Raw genomic sequence first — 7,175 nt, 5'->3', positions numbered from 1 at the left:
ATGAATGGATAAAGAAGTTGTGGTATATACATATACAGTGAAAAGTTAATCAGCCATTAAAAAGGAGGAAATCCTGACATACGTGACAACGTGGATGGACTTTGAGGGCACTATGCCAAGGGAAGTAAATAAGACAGAAAATGACAATATAATATCATCTTATATACAAAATCCAAAACAAATGAATTAACTCAGAAAAAAAGAGATTGTATTTGTAGTTACCAGAAGCCGGGGGTGGGGGAAGAAGAAATTGAATTTGGTCAAAAGTGAAACTTTCAGTTATAGGTTAAATACGGACAAGAGATGTAAGATACAATGTGATGACTACAGTCAACACTGCTCTATGGTATTTATGGAAGTTGAGATAACAAATCCTAAGGGTTCTCATTAAAAGAAAAAAATATTTTATTTTTAAAAATTTACATTATACGAAGGATAGTAACTAAACACTTATCATTTCATGATATATGTAAGTCAAATCATGGTGCTGTACACCTCAAACTTATAAAATAATGTTTGTCAGGGATATCTCAATAAACTGGGAAAAATATCTGTACATCAAGAAAAAGAGAAAAGAAGCAACAAACTTAGAGTATAAAAATTTGGAACTCAGAATGAATAAGAACTCTCATAAATTCCTAATAAAATGACATCCAATCCAATAGGGAAAAAATGGCAAATATATGTCAGTTATTGCTTCAATAATTCTGCATAACAAACAGGTGTCAGAATTCAATTGCATATAAGATTAAGTATTTATTTCCCACTCATATCTGCGGGTGAGCTGAGGCCACTCTGCATTCTAGGGCCCAAATTGGTAAATGGTGAACCATGCCTGCTTGCATTCTTTATCTCTTCACATGGCTGAAAACTGCAGTGGGCCATGTCAAACACACAAACACATTTCAAGGTGTTATTCACATTACTTTCATTCATATCCTACTGGCCAAAACAAATGAATAACCAAGACAGGTGAGAGGAAAGAAAGCACAGCCCTCATAACAAGAGGCTATGTACATCAAATAAGGACACCTATAACCCCAATATAGGGGACTGAAAAAGTGAAGCAAAACTCAGTCAACATACAAAAAAAGGCATTTTACAAAATAGCAAATCAAAAAATGAGGAATACATGAAAAGATGCTCAAAACCATTACCATCAGGAAAAAGTGAATTCAATATCAAATTGGTATCTTACATCTTTCAGTTTGGCAAAAAATGAAAACTTAAACACCAAGTACTCATTAGGATAAAGAACTATAGAAATTCTTGCACACTGCGGCTCAGTGTGTAAAGTTTCTCAATCCCAGGAAAATGTTATTATCTACTATAGTTGGGGCTGGTCATATTCCACATCCAGCAGTTATACTTCTGGGTGTATATGCTAGAAAAAATCCTTGGCAGGTATCCCTGGAAACATATACTATAAACAAATGTTACGGTGCTTGTGTTTGTATTACACATACACACACACATAAACACAAAGCAAAGCAAAAATACTGGAACACACTAGGTTTTCACCATGGAAAAACAGGTAAATAGAAAAATATACTATGGCAAATTAATACAAAATTCCATTCAGGAAGTGAAAATGGAATACTTCACAAAGCAACATGGATGCAATTCACTGGTATAACACTGAGAAAGTCATAACGTAATTCCATATAAAATTAAAAAATAGAAAAGCAAATAATCTATAATTTAGACTATATAAAGTAAAACATTTATAGAGAATAATATATATATATATATATATATATATATATATTATATTATATATATATATATATATAATATATAATATATAATATATTATATATAATATATAATATATAATATATAATATATAATATAATATATAATATAATATATATAAATATAATATATATATAATATATATATATATAATTCCATATAAAATTAAAAAATAGAAAAGCAAATAATCTATAATTTAGACTATATAAAGTAAAACATTTATAGAGAATAATATATATATATATATATATATATATATATATTATATATAGGGTTAGGGTTAGGGTTAGGGTTAGAGTATGTGTGTATAATATATACACACATACTCCTGAATACATATAGCAATGCTTAGGCTATGTGATAATAAATGCCAAAACCAAGTGGGGAAAAAAAAATCAGGGAGAGGGAGTTCCCATCGTGGTGCAGTGGTTAACGAATCCGACTAGGAACCATGAGGTTGCGGGTTCGGTCCCTGGCCTTGCTCAGTGGGTTAACGATCTGGCATTGCCGTGAGCTGTGGTGTAGTTTGCAGACATGGCTCGGATCCCGCGTTACTGTGGCTGTGGTGTAGGCCAGTGGCTACAGCTCTGATTCAACCCCTAGCCTGGGAACCTTCATATGCCGCGGGAGCAGCCCAAAGAAATAGCAAAAAGACAAAAAAAAAAAAAAAAGATCAGGGAGAAACACATGGTAGATGTGTTGATGAAGTTCATGCTCATTAACTGGGGAGATATAGGCCTATCATCATCATCATTGTTATTAATAAAATTATTCTTGTCATATATGTTACAAATCTTCATTTTTATCTTGTGATTTGAATATATAAATGATATGAGGTGGTTATTGAGGGCATCTCATTCATTTATACCCTTAAATGAAAATCTAAAAGTTATTTTTTAAAGAGTTCTTTTGAATTTGTTTATATTTTCACAAATTATCCAATGTAATATCAAATAAAAGATGATTGAAATACAAACATGCAGCTAGTGTATTAGTAATCAGGGAGTTAAAATTCCCCTCCTATTAAACATAATCAAATACAAATGTCAGCTCAGTTCATTGTGTGTTTCTACTTGAAATGTACAGGATTTCTTTAATATAAGAGTCTTAGTTATTCCTCTGTGCCTCTTTGACACAGTCCTCAATCACAGCCACCTCTTCCCTTTTATGGCCTGAAATTTTAGGTCAAACATGTCTTTCTATCCTTTCTCAGCGGATCTTTCAATCCTTTCTCAGCAGAACTTTCATTCCCATGGGTAAGTTGCTTCTGCTGTTGAACTATATTTTCAGAGGCTTCAGTGCTCCTCAATGTGCTTGCAGGACCAGCCCTTTCATGAGAGGGCATGAAGCCCATTACAGAAGGAGAATTGTTCATACTGAGGTTTTGATGGTCAAAATTTATAGAGTCTGCTTTGCAGGTCACATATCCATCGTCTTATGTGTGCATCATCCTCTATCCCAGAGTTTTATTATCCTCCAGGGCATTTTGCTGAAAGCTTCAGTTTTCCCAAGTGTACTTGTCACATCAAGCCTTGATGCTGGAGAGCAGGTTACAAACCATATATAATGTGAGATTTATCTCAAGTCCTCTTTTTATTCTTATGGTATAATCACCATAAATAAACTTTCATGTAGAAAACAAAACAATGAATGGTATAGTTTTCAATGCTAAGGAAGAAAAAACAAGAAGTAATATATACAGACACACTTATAGATAAATGTCAGACCATCATGGGAACTCCCATATGCTGGGGGCGCAGCATAAAATGATTTAAAAAAAGATGAGAAAACAGAAACAGCTGATGCGAGACCAAAAGGAACATATTTTCAGAAATTTTCTTCCATTGCAGCTTTATTTGTATTGAAAAAAGTTAGCAAAATAAAAATGTACTTGGTTTGCTATGCTCAAGCTTTTCAGGAGATACCGTTACATAAATGAACGAGAAGTTCTTAAATATGTAAGATGTCACAACAACACATTAACGAACATACATGCAAATTTCTTAAAATGAGAGTCACATTATGAATTTGGGGCTCTAGGTTGACATTTTTACTGAACTAGCAACTGGATCATTAAAAAAAAAAAAAAGTCTGAAAGATTGCAGAGGAAAGAAGCGAATTCTTTACCCTAAAGACTAAAAGGCGCTTACCTATTCAGAATGTTTTTCTGAGGGACCAATAAGCACAAAAGTCTGTTTTATCATATTTATGTTGTTAGTGATGGACAGACCAATTGCAGCCAAAGCACCTACAATGTTTTTTTCTTCTAAAGAGTGGAAGCGACTATCTTTCCCAAGCACATTCTAGGAAACTCAGAGTTTTTTCTCTTAGGATTCAGTCAAGAAATAAAAAGGCTCCAAACCCCTCCAGGACCGTCAGGAGTGTGTTGGTTTGCTGCATTTGTTTTCTGGTTTCACAAGCCAGAATGAAATAAAAATGCAACAGGAACAGTGTACTCTGAAATGCAGATTATCTGTCAGGGGTCTGGGTTCAAACTCTGTCTTACATTTCAGCCATGAGACATCAGGAGATTTACCAAAACCTCTACAGGTTTCTATTTTCTCATCTTAGAAGACCTGCGTGGATTAAATGACCTCTAAGATTCCTCCAGAACTAAATGTTAGGATCACAATCACTGTGTTGTAAAAAGAGTCCTAGTTCTAACCAGTGCAAACTTCCCTCATGAATACACATCTCTCCACATTATCTATTAAGTAATTATTTAAAAATTCATTGTGTATGAAATGGGGACTTTATTTTTACAGGTACTGAAGCCTCTGCCCTGAAGGAACATGGCCATCACACATCTAACTTTAAAACAAGTGAGTGATACACCTTTGGAGATTTCTCTACTCATCCTTCTGCCTTTTCCTTCCTGAGTATCTAGTAGTTCTATGAATGCTATTCTATTTGTAAAAAATACAGCCTTCCAAAGATTTAATAAGCTGATATCACACTTTGATACAGCAAGATGAGCCATATATTCAAGATGTTATCTTTTTAACATGGATTTTTAGATGTTCACCTTTCTTGGTAAAATACAAATTTTCTAAACATCTTTTGTAGCTCCAAATAGGCAGATTAAAGTCAACAGGCAAGGTTAAGTTGAAACCAAGGTGGATATTTTTTTTAAGTTTAAAAAATATTGTCAGTAATAGCTCTTCTCAGAGTTCAATGTATTTTTTTTTGACAAAGTGTGAATTAATTACAAAGAGGAAAATCCAATTATTTGTATCCACCTGATGAACTAATGCTCTCTAGCCTAGATTGAACATAAATTCTAGTGCTTTTAAGGAGAGCAGCCACCTAGCATTCAGATACAGCATGATTTAATTTCTTTCTTCTGGTGTGTATGTATAGTAACCAAGTGCCCAGAAATTACTATGACAATGTTAGAGGATATTAGATTTATATAAAATTGAGTATATAAGCCCAGTAGATAACATTTGTTATTGTCACTGAAATAAAGGTAGCAGGTTTTAATTATAATAGTAAATGTTCTCATTACTTCAGGTAGTGGTAGGTGGACCTTTCCAGAAAAAGGATTTATTACAGTATCTGATGAGCTCTGCTAAAGCTATGTTTGAGGGAGCAGTTTCATTATATGTCCCTTGTTATTGGGGTATGTACTTTTTTTCCTTTTATTTTTTGTAATACTTCAATCTGAAACTTCATATTTTGCTTTGCCCTGAAACCGGGAGCTGAAAAGTTGGTAATTCTCCTTTCGAGTTTACTTGAGGAAGAGCAGTGGAAAGAGTAGGTTAAGTTTCAATAGTTCCCTATTGTCAAATATTATCTCTTAAAGCACAAGGATTCTAGCCTTTATGTAGGAAGTCATACTGTATGGCTGCATTGGTTTACATTGGTTTGTTGTTCCACTGGAAGAAAGCAACTTACTATTAAATCACTTCTTCTCACCTTACATATTTTAATAAGAACATCTGCATATTTATTTTTTGAGCTATGAGAAATGTCAAACATCTACAAAATTAACATTCTGATTATGGGAGTAATTAGTTGGGATTTTTAATTGCTGGGAGGAAATTTGGGGTGGACAAAAACGTTTTTTAAATATATGTTTTTGTGCATTTTAAAACTGTTAAAACAGCTCATCGAACCCATATTTCCATAGATATTAAAGTGAAATTTAAATAGTATTTTAGATCATTTTTAAATGAGCTTGTTTAGAGATAAGTTTCTGCCAAATAAAGTACATGTCATACACAGCTAGAGAAAAATCAATGAAGATAATTTAACAATGACACTATTTTAAGAACCACTGATATAAGAACTTAGTGATCACTTTGGTAAATCCCATCATTTTGTAATGAGAAATAGATGTTCAGGACCTGAAAAAATTCTTAAGGTCATGGAGCAAGGGGCAGATGATGGAATGCATGAGCAAAGAAATCAGATCATCCACGACAGAGTCACACACTCACAAGAGCAAATGAAGACACAGGCAGACCTTTGCAACCGCCTATTCTTTTGGAAAACTATTTGATCTATTTATCATCAAAAGGTACCCTACAAAACAGATAATTACCCCTATCTAAATAAACATGGAGTGGAATTCCTGCTCTCTGACTTAGCCCTCTACTACAATAGCATTTTTTTTCAACAACTTTGGTTACAACCTCTGGGTTTATAGATTTTTCCCATTAGTTAATATTTTCCTCTTCCTCTCGTACAAGACGCCCTTTTGATAATGAATTTAAGCTGCTCATATGTAATCTTCAAGAAAGCAATGTTTCATGGAATTCAACATATTTGTATTATAAGGATATCCTTTAAATCCTTTTATTAAGGAATGCTGGACATTCCTCCATAGTCTTAACATGTAAATGGATATCTGTTTAAGGCCAGGGAGGGCAGTGGAAGTCTCTTTCTGTTTCTGGCTTTGAGGGTGGGAAAGTCTGGAAACACTTTAATCACATAATAAAACAGTATGTTTGGGGAAGACTTAACTCCATAGACTCTTGTAAAGCTACAAATCTAGTCAAGGAAGTTGTTCCAACTCAACCCTCTGGTGTGTAGAGAAAATTCCTCTGGAAAAGAAGGTTATTGCTTCTAATTAGACCTTATGAGTTGGGAAAATCAGAAAATCTGGACTAGCAGGAAGGTTTACTATGGTGGATTTTGGATAACACATGTGTTGTGCACTAAATTTTTACTTCCAAAATTAAAAAAAAGAGAAGGAAAGCCAAGAACATCTCACAAGTTTAAAGACATTTTAGAATCCTGTACTGAATGGCCCACTGTAGGCACCGATACATATATATATTTTGAGCCACCTAGGACTCTATGATTAGCACAGACTTTCTGTATACAATTTTTCCTTGTTTTAGGTCTAAAAAGAGACTCCCCATCCTTTGTTTTGTTTTGTCTCATAAAGGCCTTTCAGGACTCCTCTGAGACCA

This window comes from Sus scrofa, chromosome 14 (assembly GCF_000003025.6).
Source record: "Sus scrofa isolate TJ Tabasco breed Duroc chromosome 14, Sscrofa11.1, whole genome shotgun sequence".
NCBI classification, from domain to species: domain Eukaryota; kingdom Metazoa; phylum Chordata; class Mammalia; order Artiodactyla; family Suidae; genus Sus; species Sus scrofa.
The sequence above is the reverse complement of the archived record's forward strand: the minus strand, read 5'-3'. Positions refer to the sequence as shown.